Genomic DNA, 16055 nt, shown 5'->3' on the forward strand with positions numbered 1-16055 from the left:
TTAAACAGTGTGTTCATTGTCGTAGGTTTAATAATCGTTATATAAGGTTAAATCAGAACTTTTACAGAGACTTCAGAGCAGATCCTCCTACGGTTCCTTTTTCTAACATATTTATGGATTATTTAGGACCCTTCAATACGAAGGATGGAAAAGAGACCCGTAAGGTTTGGTTACTATGTATCACCTGTACTTGGTCTAGGGCAGTTAACCTCAAAATTTGTAGGAGTTTGAATGTTGCAGAATTTTTAAGAGCATTTCAGCTACACTGCTTTGAGTACGGGATTCCTCAACTTTGTATTAGTGATCTTGGAACTCAGTTGGTGGCAGGAGCTAATACCATAACTTCCTTCATTAGTGACCCTCAGACGCAATTATATTTTGGGAGGAAAATAATGTAAAACCTCTCTCCTTTCAGCAATATTTCAAAGGCTGCAGTCAATTGGGATCATTAGTAGAAGTCTGTGTAAAAATGGTAAAAAGATTAATGTTTGGAGCAATTAAGAATTTTGTATTGACGTTTGTAGACTTTGAATTTCTTGTCTGTAATATTGTGCATCTCATTAATCGACGACCTATAGCCTTCAAAGAAGCTGTTCGTGCTGAGACTGACCACGTGCCCGAACCAATTACGCCGGAACAGCTCGTGCGAGGCTATGAATTGACTTCTCTAAACCTTATCCCTAATCTTCAACCTCTTTCAGTTGAAGATCCAGAATTTGACCCTGATAATCCAGCTATTTCTCAGAATTACCTAAAGTTGTGTAAAATAGGCAGACATTAATAGAGACCTATCATAATGAATTTCTAGGTACTCTTGATTCAAGCAGTTGACAGAAAGGGGCGGTATCGTCCCGTTACTCATAAATTACTAAAGGTTGGCGATGTTGTATTAATTAAGGAGAACATACCAAAAGGAATAATTATCCTCTAGGCATAAATTCTAGAAGTTTTTAAGAAAAAAATGATTTGGGTGAAGTTACCCATGCTGTTATTAAGAAGGGAAAAAACAGGCCAGACATCAAGGTTGCATGTAAATAATATTATTCCAATACTAGAAAACACAGGAAGTACTAATTCAGTTACTCCTGATATTTGTAATTCTGTTACTTCGTCCTTAAGGCCCAAAAGAAAGGCTGCTATATTAAGCCAAGAAAGGACAAGACAGATGCTTTAATCTTTATTCAGTATTTGTATTTTCTTGTATTTAATTTAATTATTTTTACATTCCTTAAATGTATTTTTTCTTACAATTGTCCAGTTACATATGTTTCAGGATGGAATTTTTTCATTTCTGAAAAAATTTCCATCTTCGCCCCTGGACTGTAAAAGACATTTCATATTCTCGCATGGCGACAGGAAAGACTAGTAATTATTAAGAACTTGGTATTTCAATTGCCCTACTCTTGGTACCATCAAACTGTCTTTCCTGCCGTCCAGTCTTTAAAGAGGTAGTTTGCTAACTCCTCCTCCTTCCATATGCTTTACTCGAGCGAAAACGGCGACGAGGAGCGAGGCAGCCCGGCCGTCAGGCAGACTCAGAGAGCGACTCGTAGAGAGAGACACAGAGAGAAGAGAGCAGAGACCTCACTCACCTGGGAAGGTTCCTACAATTTTGATTCGTCCGACATGCCTGTCTTAGGCTAAAGGCTTTTATTGGGATCCCTGGTCTACGTCACCCTCTTGTGAACATCTGCCAAAATCCATCTGCAACGCCTTTGTGCATGGTTCGACAATGGTGAGTACCAAGAATATATAGGGCTTATTTTTAAGGTTATCATTGCGAACTCTCATTGCCTTGTGTTGCCTATTCAAGTTTTCCTGTCTGTCATTTTTTCTTATGAAGATTTGTTATAGTTTTTTGTGGTCAATATGTTTTATACATCGTATTCTCTTGTCCTTTCAGGTGATTTAGCTCTCGGACTAGTAACTCTAGCTTATTCATAAATTCACCTTGTTAACACTTGGGTAAGAGAATCGTCTAATACATTAATGTTTCGAGTGGTTATATTTATGACGGATTGTCTCCCAAATTACGACCGAGCAAATCTATATTAGGTTTACTGTTCATTTCAGGATGGTGTTTGGTTTCGGTGTATCGGCCCTTTTATTTCCTTCCTGATACTAATGTAAACCTCAGTTGCTCAATTGTAAGGTAATTTTAAGTGTTATTATTCCTATGGGTATATTTTTCTACATAAATGACCATGACTTTTAGATACTAATCTTCCTGAATATTTCTTTACAGACAGCGAGCGAAGCAGAACGAAGGAAACGCCCTACGATCTACGTGAATTGCCTTGTTCTCCTACCAGTTGTTTATAACTACGGTACTACGTCATTTTAAAGGCTTATTTATGTAATAAATATCATTATTTAATTAAATTTTTCCTTCCAACCTTTATTTCAAACCACAGATTTATATGGTGTTCTGCTTACCATGAAATGGTTACTGTTTTCTGTTCAGAATGAACCAGGAATGGGGAGGTGCCAGGGCAACTTCAATCAGCTTCAATTCAGCTCAGGTTGCCAGATTGGCCTTTTCATGGCCAAATTTTGCTTCTTTAAACTTTGTGGCCATGAAAAATCAGTTTGGCCACTTATGCAAATGCTACAAATGCACAACAGCAAACAATCCCCTTTACGACTCGACTGCAAGCGCCTTAGTGGCGTGGTTGGTATGGTGTTGGCGTTCCACCTCAGTGGTCGCGGGTTCGATTCTCGGCCATTCCATTGAGGAGTGAGAGATGTGTATTTCTGGTAAAGCCGTTGGTCCCGTTGCTGAATAACCACTGGTTCCGTGCAACGTAAAAGCACCATACAAACAAACGACTCGACTGCAGAAAGAGAAGAACAAGACATTCTATATCTAGAAGTGCTAACGCCTCGGTGCTGTGGTCGGTTTGGTCTTGGCCTGACACCTTGGTGGCTGCGAGTTCAATTCTCGGGCATTCCATTGAGGGGTCAGAGATGTGTATTTCTGGTGATAAAAGTTCACTCTCGACGTGGTTCGGAAGTCAAGTAAAGCCGTTGGTCCCGTTGCTGAATAACCACTGGTTCCATGCAACGTAAAATTACCATACAAACAAACGAACACATCTTGAAATTCTGTCAATTTAATAGCTGTTTCCCTGTAATTATTTTAGGCTTAATTTAAAGTATTTTTTGGTGACGTAATCGAACGTATATAGGCATAATTTACGATACACAGCTAATTGTTGGTGTATGCTAATTCGTACACAATTCAATCATTTTATATTTTGGTCAATTACTTTTCCAACGTGGTCATTTTCGGCTATATTTTAATTAAATTTTGGCCATGAGCTGTTGTGCTCATCTGGCTACCGTACCGTGATTCAGCTCACTCTCTTTTTGAGTGTCGTTGCGAGTAAGATGTGGTTATAACATCTTCCCAGAAGGCCCAGAACACAATAGGCCTATTTTTTTTAATAGGACAGATGGAACAAAGAGGGCTGGACCAATCTTTAAAAAAAAATAACAAAGTGAATCATATGCCATGGAACAGTATCCAAAAGGGGTTCCATGACTTCTTAACGTTCCGACCGGATACAATTCTACCAGGGCCTAAATGCATTAACGCCAGAGACTGGTTTCTAGGCTCAAAGGTTTGTGCTTCCGTGATCGACTCCAATCAGCTTGAAAACAAGGCTTAAAAGAGGTTTCGAACCCAACGGTTGAACCTCAGCCATTCCGAACAAGGTAAGCCGTTCATTGGTTGTTTTTGACTGAACGAGGACTTACCAACTTCCAATATTTCATATTTATTTATAGAATAACAGTGTGGTCTACATTTAGTTGGTCTTATGCGAGCACGGGCTCTTGTTCCTGGAGCAGCCCGTAACAGACGTAGACTAGGCCTTTTACCAGAGTATGGCCACAAATAAATAAGTTAATCTCATACAAGTTAGTTAGACCGGTCTTGGGGTGTTTCTGGGGATCAAATGGACTTTTCCTTCAAACAGAAAATAACGCAGCCTAATGGCAAGCAATTGGTCACTATGCATGGAAGCCGAATTTCAGTCAATTGTGGTCATTTTTCATGCATAGTGACCCATTGCTTGCCATTAGGCTGCATTATTTTCAGTTTGAAGTTAAAGTCCATTTGACCCACCAAAAGATACCAGAGACTATTACATATAGCCTTAATGTTTTGCCCAATTTTGGGCACCCCTGTAATGTGCCCGAATTGTAATCAACTGTGCAAATGTAGCCATTCACACACAACACAAATTAAGCCACAAGGGGAATTTAATGAAGTGCTGGGGGAAGCACAGGTTGTAATTTCCCTTGGGTGAAATAAATTCCCAAGGAATAGAGACTCGATATTAGACGTCATTTGGCGTGTGTAGTGAATGACCACATGAGCAGAAATATTCAATGTTTCTTTCATTGCGAAAATCATAAAGGTGGGCGTTTTCAATTCTATTTTGCTCGAAACTCTTCAGTCATCCCCCTAGCCCCACCCAAACCAACCCAGCCCCCAATCCCACCCACCCTTCCTCTCTGTTTCTGCAAAGATTCACGGAAAGAGAGAGAGAGAGAGAGAGAGAGAGAGATTGTAGGCTATACGTAAATATAATATCCTACTGGTAATGGAAAATCCAGATGTATATGTGTATATACTATATACGTACATACACACGTATCTATATACATATATATATAATCATATAGATACATATACATATACATATAATATATATATATATATATATATATATATATATATATATATATATATATATATATATATATATATAATATATAAAGATATATGCCACGAAGGAAAAATAAACGAAGGAGGATCTGCCTTCGTGGCATATATCTTTATTTATGGATTTATCACGTTCCCAACTTTCGTGATTCAGTTACATACATACTATATCATATAGTATATATATATATATAATATATAGTATATATATATATATATATATATCTGAAGTGTGTGTGTATTATTATATATGTTGGCCTCAATACAAAGTCCTTAATTTAGGACTAGTTTAACCTGAATTGGTATTTTATCAGTTTTTATTGCTTAAATCTGCTGATAGTACTGCGTATATTGACGTGAGTTGCTTGAATATAACTTGGGTAAATTAAGTGTCTTTTTATGCACAATTAATACCTCCTCAGATACAATTCACTACTACAGCCATTAAGAACCTACCTAGATAAAGTTAACAATTATTAACATTATTATTTATTAATTGCTTTCACATATCAAAGAGCATGTTCAGATTGTTCTACGTAAAGAAATTAAACTCTACTAAACAGAGGATAGGAAGGAACTCGGAGACCGGAGTCTCCATAAAATACTTACGAAGTCTCCGAAGAAGCGATCCTGGAAAGGCTCCAGGACTCCGGGAATCCCGGCCTCAGATCAGGCGTCTCGAACTAAAACTAAGCTTGGCGAAAGCACTCTGGTTCGGCATCATTCAGCAAAATGATTTCTACCACAGCATTTAAATCAGTGTTCGGAAGTTTCCTTGCAGGATTTATGCTTCTGATGCGACTTGTACTGGCGAGCGGCGTCCATTGGCAGTCGACTCTTGAGAAAGAGCTTCGACTTTGTGATGCTGCTCGACAATCTCTTGTGGATTTCAGGATGGAAAACAGAGTGCGTCGCGCTCTGCATACCGTTCTGGACTATATTGGCTTATCAAACTTTTCTGGATACGAGGAACCTTCTCTCTCAGCCTGCCACGGGACTCTGCAGAACTTGGTGAGGACCACTCTTCCAGGTGACCAGGGAACTGCGGCAGCTGACGAGGTTCTTCGCAATCTGAATCAACTCTTGTTTTGGCCCAAAATGTTCCTGTGTCTCATCGGCGTCTTTGTTGTCCCGTACTTCCTCGGAGGTACGAAGGACATTGCTGAAGGCGGCGAAGGGACACTGAATGTTAATTGGGTATTTGACGACGACCAACAGACGGAAAATTATGACGACGACGACAAGACCACATCGGACGGCAAGACCAATTATGATGACGAGACCAATGACGACGACAAGACCAAAGACGACGACGAGACCAAAGACGACGACGAGACAAATGACGACGACGAGACAAATGACGACTACGAGACAAATGACGACGAGGAGACCCAAGACGACAACGAGACAAATGACGACGACAAGGAAGAAGACCAGGAGACTGAAAAGGAAGACGTCGAAGAGCAGGAAGGCGAACAGAAGGAAACTGAAGAGGACGAGGAAGAAGACCACGAAGAGGAAGGAGATAGAGTCCTGACTGACGTGATCGCCAATATCCCTACTACGGAGCAAACTGGAAGGACGAGTCAGGACAACCCAGAATCACAGACCTCGACCGCAGGGAGTGTCGATGTGATCCCTCCGCAGGAGGTAGACACACTTCCTCAAAAGGAGAAAAAGGAACTCAAATTCATTGATGGGGATTTGTACGAGGTCCAACTATCCCTGAAAGAGAGACAGATCCTTCGAAAAATAGCAGACGAGGTCCGACAATTTACGAAATTCTACAATGTCCGCCTCGTCCTTCCCGACGGCGACGTCCAGGAGGCCGCCTCTTTAGAGGGCGCTGGAAATAGAGTGGAAATGGCCTTCCTGCACATTCAGGAGATCCTGGACGAGTATGAAAGGGAAGGATACGACGTCGACATGGAGGAGCTTCCTCATCAGGAGACAGAGGAAGAAGACCACAGGCAGGATGCTCAGCAGCATGAAAATCCATTATGTTTTGCTGACGCACTCAAAAGGCAGCCCAAACAGCCTGTGGTTAAGCAACCGACCTACTTGATTGTGCAACGTCGAACTCTCCCACTCATCGAAGAAGTATTAGAAGATTACGATGAGGATGAAATTATGGAGGACGAGAGCTACTCAGAGTCAGAATTCGATGAGGAAGAAGACTGGGATCTCGAGGATGAGGAGGACGACTGGGATTCCGAGGAAAGCAGACACAAGGTCATAATTGGTATAACACTTCGAGAGGCTCCCGAGGAGGAGGGCAAAGGAGCCATGATACGACGACTTGTGCCCAAAGCTTTGCGTACCAGGGAAACCCAACTTCCTCTCGAAGAAAAGCTACAGGATAATACTGAAGAGGAAGGAAAAGTACATCTGGAGGATAAAGAGGAAGAAAAACCTCCAACTCCAGAAGTACAAACGGAACAAGATACTACGAAAGGAGACGCAGAAGAGACTGTTCTACCTCAGGAAGAAACAGAGGAAAAAGAAGAGGAACGTATTCTTCCTCGAGAAGAAAATGAAAGTCCTCCCATCGAGATAAGTATTAAAGAAGAAGAAATAAGACCAGCGACTCAGGAAGACGAGAGTGGACGTCAAGAAGCAGGAGAGAAGACGTTTGCTAACATAGTCAAGGTTATTCCTGAGAAAAACTCTGGAACAAGACGACCTGCCCCTGCAAAGACCTTGAAAACAACTAGACCTATGAGATGCGGCCCTCTCAGACATACCAAAGGTAAATGCTTCACTTTCCAGTGTCTGAAAGACTTAGACATGGGACAGATCATCGGAAAAGGAGGCAAATTCGCCAAGATGGCCAGGCAGGAGCATGGGGTCGTCATGTACGTCCCAAACGATGGCTCCAGGATGGTCCAACTTACAGGCAGCAAGAACAATGTCGAAAAGGTCTACAAACAAATCCAGTTCAGAGTAGACAGGATTTTCGACATAAACAAGCTTCCCCAAGTCTCCCGAGGGCTGTTTGAGGTCGGAAAACAGGACTTTTTGATGACAGTTCACCGGCAATTTAGGGAGGCCATAAGGGGACCACAAGATGCTACGATCCGAAAATTCAACAGGGACCGGAATGTGACCATCTACCTCCCTGACCAGGACGATGAACGACATTACATCAGCATCTTTGGATCGCTAGAAGACGCCCTCGAAGTTGAGCGAGTCATATCGCAAATCATCGACGACGTCAAAAACTGGCCGACAGAAGACGATCTGAAACTCGTCGGCCTCAACTTCTACCAGTTCGATTTGCCGCTTGAGGGCAGACGTTTCCTCCTCGCCCAGAATGGACAAGGGGCTGCAGAAGTCAAGGGCCTCTTCAAAGTCAATGTCATTCTGCCTCAAGAGGATGACAAGAGGCAAATTGGCTTTTTGGGCGGAGACCTCGACAAGGTGAGAAAAGCCCACAGTCACCTGAAGTTCCTCCTTGAAGAGGTCAACGTCAACAGCGCTGAGATCACAGAGGAAGGACTGACAAGAATTGGCCCAGGCAAATATCGATTCGATGTCGACGGAAAACAGAAAGGACTCCTCGTCGGGCACCAAGGAGGAAATCTTAAGAAACTGGAGAAGGGGAACAACGTCTCCATCGTCGTCCACAAGAGAGAGGACGACTATGTCACCATACATGGCCGACTAAGCGATGTCGAGGACGCCTGTCTCGAAATACGAAAGGCCATGAAGAAACCCCTTCCACCAAGAGGACAGGCAGCAAGAGGCGAACAACCAGAGGAAATTATGACTGGTTTGACCAAGATGGGAGATCGTCTCTACAGAGTGGTCCTCGACTATCAGGAACGTGCCATGGTCATCGGCAGAGGAGGAGAAAACATCAGGAGGATGATCATTGCCCACAAGGTCCAATTCCAGGGACCCCAAACCAAAGAGGAAGGCAACAACTGCTCCATCCGAGGCAGTGAGGAGGACGTCCTTGCCTTCTTTAACGAGGTCCTGGAAATCGTCAAGACCAAAGGGCAGAAGAGGTCACAAGACAGGCGGCCCCAGAGGCAGCAAGAGCCTCGTAGAAGTGACAGGAAACCCACTCTGGCCGATTTCTTCTGAAGTCAGAGGACATCAAGATGAAGAACTCCTGATACTGAGCCACAAATATTGTGCAATAAAGAATTCCCTAGACTTTGGGAGTAACTTCCATTCAAGTGGAATTATAATCAATAAGTGTTCCCCCCAACACTTACATTATAATTCTCCTTGGGTTTAAGTTCCTCCCAATGTATAAGGAATTCGTCAGTATACGATATTTGTGCCTTAGTATTAGGGAATATAAAGTCACAAGTGTGTAAGTGACAAAATTGACACGCACCCAAATTAAGCCACAGGCGAAGTTTAATATTGAGGTCCCTCTACCCTGGGAGTGACTTTCACCCAGAGGGAATGGTATTATAAGCAGGTGCTTCCCCCAGCACTTGATTATAATAACCCCGTGAGAGTGCTTCCCCCAGCACTTGATCAATTCCCCCTGGGTGTGAGTGATTCCTCGGGTAGAGAACCCGGTATTGAATTATAACTGTGGCTTAATTTCCGAGTGTGTGTATGAGTGGAAATTGTGTCACTTATACACACGTGACTTTAGTTCGCAGTTTATGGCAAACGAAAAATGTCCTAAAATAAATATAAAATATGCAAAAAGTGGATTGTGTGTCCACCAAAAAAAGCAAAGAATAATAAATGAAAAATAAATAAAAAAATGTAAAAGTGGGTTGTAAGTCGGCAAGAAAATAAAAACACAAAACTTAAAAAATAAACCAAAAAAGAAAAATGTGAACTGTATGCCCTCACAAAAAAAGAATTAAAAAAACAAAGCATTTAAAAAATAATAAAATGCAAGAGGTGGAGTGTATATCCTCAAAAACACACACACACACATATATATATACTATATAAAATTGTGTGTGACAAAATTCTAATGCACACACAAATTAAGCCACAAATAACGTCTAATATCGAGGTCTCCGGGCCTAGGGAATTTATTTCACCCAAGGGAAATTACAACTTGTGCTTCCCTCAGCACTTGATTAAATTTCCCTTGGGTGAAATAAATTCCCAAGGTATAGAGACCTCGATATTAGACGTTATTTGTGGCTTAATTTGCGTGTGTATGAATGGCCACATTTGCACGATTGATTGCAACTCGGCTACATTACAAAAATGGCCCAAATGGGAAGGCTATATGTAATAGCCTTCCTTTGGGTATATTTTGGAGGTCAAATGGACTCTTCCTTCAAACTGAAAATGACGCAGCCTAATGACAAGCAATTGGTCACTTGCAATGCGGACATATTGCAGGGGTGCACAAAAGTCAAAGTCCGCTTGACTCCCAAAACATAACCATTCAGGCTATTTGTGGACACCCCTGCAATATGGCCAAATTGCAGTCAATTGTGCAAATGTGGCCACTTTCCATGAATAGTGACCAATTGCTTGCCATTAGTGACAAAATTCTCACGCACCCAAAATAAGCCACAGGCTTCATTTAACATCGAGGTCTCTCTACCCTGGGAGTAACTTTCACCCAGAGGGAATGGTATTATAATCAGGTGTTCCCCTCAGCACTTGATTATAATACCCCCTTGACAGAGCTTCCCCCAGCACTTGATCAATTCCCCCTGGGTGTGAGTTGTTCCTAGGGTAGCGAACTCACGTAAAATGTCCTTAGAAAAAAAAAATGCAAAAGGTTGACTGTCTGTCGGCAACAACAAAATATATATATATATGTGTGTGTGTCTTTTTTTTTTTTTTTTGCCGACAGACAGTCAACCTTTTGCATTTTCTATTTTTTTTTTTTCTAAGGACATTTTACGTGAGTTCGCTACCCTAGGAACAACTCACACCCAGGGGGAATTGATCAAGTGCTGGGGGAAGCACTGTCAAGGGGGTATTATAATCAAGTGCTGAGGGGAGCAACTGATTATAATACGATTCCCTCTGGGTGAAAGTTACTCCCAGGGTAGAGAGACCTCGATGTTAAATGAAGCCTGTGGCTCATTTTGGGTGCGTGCGAATTTTGTCACTAATGGCAAACAATTGGCCACTATTCATGGAAAGTGGCCTCACTTGCACAATTGACTGCAATTTGGCCATATTGCAGGGGTGTCCTAAAATAGCCTGAATGGTTCGGCTGGGTTTGTTTTAGGAGTCAAAAGGACTTTGACTTTTGTGCACCCCTGCAATATGTCCGCATTGCAAGTGACCAATTGCTTGCCATTAGGCTGCGTCATTTTCAGTTTGAAGGAAGAGTGAATTTGACCTCCAAAAAAACACCCAAGGAAGACTATTACATATAGCCTTCCCATTTAGGCCATTTTTGGGGCACCGCTGTAATGTGCCCGAATTGCAATCAGTCTTGCAAATGTGGCAATTCACACACAGGCAACAAATAACGTCTAATGTCGAGGTCTCTATTCCCTGGGAATGACTTTCAACCAAAGGGGAATTTTTAATCAAGTGCTGGAGGAAGCACAAGTTATAATTTCCCTTGGTTGAAAGTCTCCCAAGGAATAGAGACCTCGATATTAGACGTTATTTGTGGCTTAATTTGCGTGTGGGGGAATTTCGTCACTTACACGATTGCGACCTTTTTTTATTTTATTAATTTATTCTTTTTTTTTTATTTTGGAGGATATATACTCCACCTTTTGCATTTTTATTATTTTTCTAAAAGTATTGTTTGTTTTTTTCTTTTGTGAGGGCACAGTCTACATTTTTTATTTTTGTTTATTTTTATAAGGTTTTGTGTTTTACACACACACACACACACACACACACACACACACACACACACACATATATATATATATATATATATATATATATATATATATATATATATATATATATATATATATATATATATATATATATATATATATATATATATATATATATACACACACACACACACATATATATATATATATATATATATATATATATATATATATATATATATATATATATATATATATATATATATCTATAATGTAAAACACAAAACAAAAATAAACAATGTAGACTATGCCCTCACAAAAGAAAAAAACAAACAATACTTTTAGAAAAATAATAAAAATGCAAAAGGTGGAGTATATATCCTCCAAAATAAAAAAAAAGAATAAATTAATAAAATAAAAAAAGGTCGCAATCGTGTAAGTGACGAAATTCCCCCACACGCAAATTAAGCCACAAATAACGTCTAATATCGAGGTCTCTATTCCTTGGGAGACTTTCAACCAAGGGAAATTATAACTTGTGCTTCCTCCAGCGCTTGATTAAATTCCCCTTGGTTGAAAGTCATTCCCAGGGAATAGAGACCTCGACATTAGACGTTATTTGTTGCCTGTGTGTGAATTGCCACATTTGCAAGACTGATTGCAATTCGGGCACATTACAGCGGTGCCCCAAAAATGTCCAAATGAGAAGGGCTCTATATGTAATAGTCCTTCCTTGGGTGTTTTTTTTTGGAGGTCAAATTCACTCTTCCTTCAAACTGAAAATGACGCAGCCTAATGGCAAGCAATTGGTCACTTGCAATGCGGACATATTGCAGGGGTGCACAAAAGTCAAAGTCCGCTTGACTCCTAAAACACACCCAGCCGAACCATTCAGGCTATTTTTGGACACCCCTGCAATATGGCCAAATTGCAGTCAATTGTGCAAGTGATGGCCACTTTCCATGAATAGTGGCCAATTGTTTGCCATTAGTGACAAAATTCGCACGCACCCAAAATGAGCCACAGGCTTCATTTAATATCGAGGTCTCTCTACCCTGGGAGTAAATTTCACCCAGAGGGAATCGTACTATAATCAGGTGCTCCCCTCAACACTTGATTATAATACCCCCTTGACAGTGCTTCCCCCAGCACTTGATCAATTCCCCCTGGGTGTTAGTTTTTCCTCTGGTAGAGAACTCTGTATTAAATTATGACTGTGGCTTAATTTTTGAGTGTGTTTTGTGTGTGTGTGTGTGTAGAAATTTTGTCACTTATACACGTGTGACTGAAGTTTGCCAATTATGGTAAACGAAAAATATTCTAAAAATATATAAAAAATGGTAAAAGTTGGATTGTATGTGTCCACCCAAAAAAAATAATAGTGAATAAATAAAACAAACACTTGAAAAAAATATAAAAGGTGGGTGTATGTCGTCAGAAAAATAAAGTAAAATGAAAAACCTTTAACAAATAAAAAAGAAAAATTAAGATGTGGACTGTATAAGCTCACAAAAAAAATTAAACACAAAACCTTTAAAAAATAATAAAAAGGCAAAAGGTTGCGTGTATATCCTAAAAAAGAGAAATAGAATAAAAAAAAGGTCGCAAGTGTGTAAGTGACGACATTCACACACACGCAAATTAAGCCACAAATAACGTTTAATATCGAGGTCTCTATTCCTTGGGAATTTATTTCACCTAAGGGGAATTTAATCGAGTGCTGGGGGAAGCACAATTTATAATTTCCCTTGGGTGAGAGTTAATCCCAAGGTATAGACACCTCGATATTAGACGTTATTTGTGGCTTAATTTGCGTGTATATGAATTTCGTCCCTTGCACACTTGAGACTTTTTTTTATTTTTTTTAATTTTTAATTTTTTTTTTAGGATTTACATTCCACCTTTGTATTTTTATTATTTTAAAGCTTTTATTTTTTTATTTTTTCATGAGGATATATATAATCCATATTTTAAATTATTTTTTATTTATTAATGGTTTTGTGTTTTATTTATTTTTTTGTGGCGACATGCAACCCACCTTTTCCATTTTTTGCAAAGTTTGTATTTCATTTATTTATTTTTTTTTTTTTTTTTTTTGGAGGTGGACACATACAACCCACCTTTTACATTTTTTTAAGCTTTTTGTTTTATTAATTATTGTTGAGCAGCCACCACGGGTGCCAAGGAAAAGGCGTCCAAGGACCTGTGGGCGATATCCCGAAGGTAGAAGGAGGTAAAGGTGGTCTGGTTGGCCCAAACCCCTGCCTTCAGCACCTGTGCCACGAAGAAGTTATAGTGGAACGCAAAGGTTGGACCAATACCTCTGACTTCGTGGGCTCTCGGGACGAAGGGTACTGGTGTCGTCGCTCCTGTCTGAAGAGTACGCCTTCCTGATTACCTCACGAAGCCAGAAAGAAAGTGTTCTTGGACACCTCTTTCTTGGTAACCCTGGTGCTAACGAAGAGGCGATGACACTCAGGCGTGAGGTGGCGAGTTCTCTTCAGATAGCGCTGTAGCGTCCTCACAGGACAAAGCAGCATCTCATCCGCATCGTTGTCAGTGAAGCCCTTCAGGGAGGGGATCGTGAAGGACTCGAACCGGTTGTCAGGGACCGAAGGGTTCTGAGTTTTTGCTACGAAGTCCGGGACGAAATTGAGCGTCACCGATCCCCATTCCCTCGAGTGTTTAACATTGAAGGAAAGACCATGAAGTTCCCCTACCTTCTTCGCGAATGCCAGGGCCAGCAAAAAGACAGTCTTGAGGGTCAGATCCCTGTCTGACGACTCTCAGAGCGGCTCGGAGGGTCTGTGAGTCAAACTTCTAAGTACGAGAGACACACCCCACCCTGGGTGGGCAAGACCTCTCGAAGCTCCTCATCAGGAGGGAGATTTCCATGGAGGTGGAAATGTCCACTCCCCGCAGTTTAAGGCCTAGGGCCAGAGCGGCTCTGTAGCCTTTAACTGCGGAGACAGAGAGGAGCTTCTCTCGGCGAAGGAAGACGAGAAAATCCGCTATCTGCTGAAGAGTGGCTCTGAGTGGAGAGAGACCTCCGTCCACGACACCAACCACAGAAGACGGACCACTTCCCCTGGTACACTGCTGCAGAGGACTGTCTGAGGTACCCCGCCATCTCTGTTGCTGCTCGGCGAGAAAACCCCTTCGCTCGCAAGAGATGGTGGATAACAGCCTGCCGTGAAGACACAGGGACCGAAATGCTCGGTGGTACCGTTCCACGTGTGGTTGGCACAGGAGGTTATGCCGTGGGGGAATCTCTCCCGGTGCCTCGGCGAGAAGAGCCAGCAGGTCTGGATACCAAACGGCCTGAGGCCATTTGGGTGCCACCAGAATCATCCAAAGATTGCTGGTGACCAGTGCCCTGTTGATCGCCTTGCGAATCAGACAGAACGGGGAAAGGCATAGACGAGGAGGTTGTCCCAAGGGTATTGAAAAGCGTCCTCTGCAGCTGCCCATGGGTCCGGCACAACTGAGAAGAAAACCTCGAGTTTTCTGTTGTGCCGGGTGGTGAACAGTTCCACGACTGGATGCCCCCACAGGTCGAAGAGCCTTTCCGCCACATCCGGGTGAAGAGACCATTCTGTCCCGATCACATGATTCCGGCGGCTGAGCTTGTCTGCCACTACATTCCTCTTCCCTGAAATATATCTGGCTGACAGCTCTACCAAATGGGTGTGCACCTGCATCATCAACTGGTGTAACTGGAGGGACACTAGGCCCCCTGGTTTGTTGACTTATGCCATTCCCATGGTGTTGCCGCACATCAACACAACTGAGTGTCCCATCACACGTTCCCGGAACTCCTGGAGAGCGAGGAATGCCGCTTTGAGCTCCACACACCTGCAACCAGCAACTCCTCCAGGTGTGTGCCCCAACCTTCAGTCGATGCGTCTGAGAACAGCAGCATTTTCCATGGGGGTGGGGGTGGGGGGGGGTGGGGGGGGGGGGAGTGCGTAGAGGCACACCTCTTACGAGGTTCCCGTCGTTCAGCCACCAGGCTAGGTCCTGCCTCCCCTCCTCCGTGAGAGGAATGGGGAGGAATGGCGGGTCTCTTCCCTGTGACCAACACTCCTTTAGCCTCCACTGAAAAGACCGCAGGTGAAGACGCCCGTGAGGGACTAGCTTCTCTAGAGACGACAGGTGACTGATCACGACCTGCCACTGCTGAGCTGACTGCTCCTGTCAAGACAGGAACCGTCCGGCTGCCTCCCTGAACCTGCTGATCCACGAGTCTGCGGGGAAGACTCCCCCTGCTAATGAGTCTATCAACATGCCCAGGTACTTCATCCTCTGCTTGGGCTCGAGATCTGACTTCTCGAAGTTCACCACCTCGAAGTTCACCACAATCCCCAGATCATGGCAGAATTCGAGGAGTCGATCTCTGTCCTGCAGCAACTGCGAGTGGGAGCTCGCCAGGACCAGCCAATCATCGACATACCTCAAAAAACGTATCCCGACCGAATGGGCCCAAGCCGACACCAGTGTGAACACTCGCGTGAACACCTGTGGGGCAGTTGGGAGACCGAAGCAAAGTGCCCTGAACTGGTACACCGTCC

General features: G+C 42.5%; 1 long non-coding RNA gene across 1 annotated transcript; it reads left to right on the forward strand.

Annotated features, from left to right (window-relative positions):
• The first annotated feature begins 1459 nt into the window (after positions 1–1459).
• On the forward strand, positions 1460–2342 carry LOC135224218 (uncharacterized). The gene is made up of 4 exons (XR_010316688.1): positions 1460–1735; positions 1904–1965; positions 2074–2152; positions 2246–2342. It is a non-coding gene; the product is annotated as an uncharacterized LOC135224218 (long non-coding RNA).
• Positions 2343–16055: the final 13713 nt, after the last annotated feature.

The sequence above is a fragment of the Macrobrachium nipponense genome, chromosome 10, assembly GCF_015104395.2.
Source record: "Macrobrachium nipponense isolate FS-2020 chromosome 10, ASM1510439v2, whole genome shotgun sequence".
NCBI classification, from domain to species: domain Eukaryota; kingdom Metazoa; phylum Arthropoda; class Malacostraca; order Decapoda; family Palaemonidae; genus Macrobrachium; species Macrobrachium nipponense.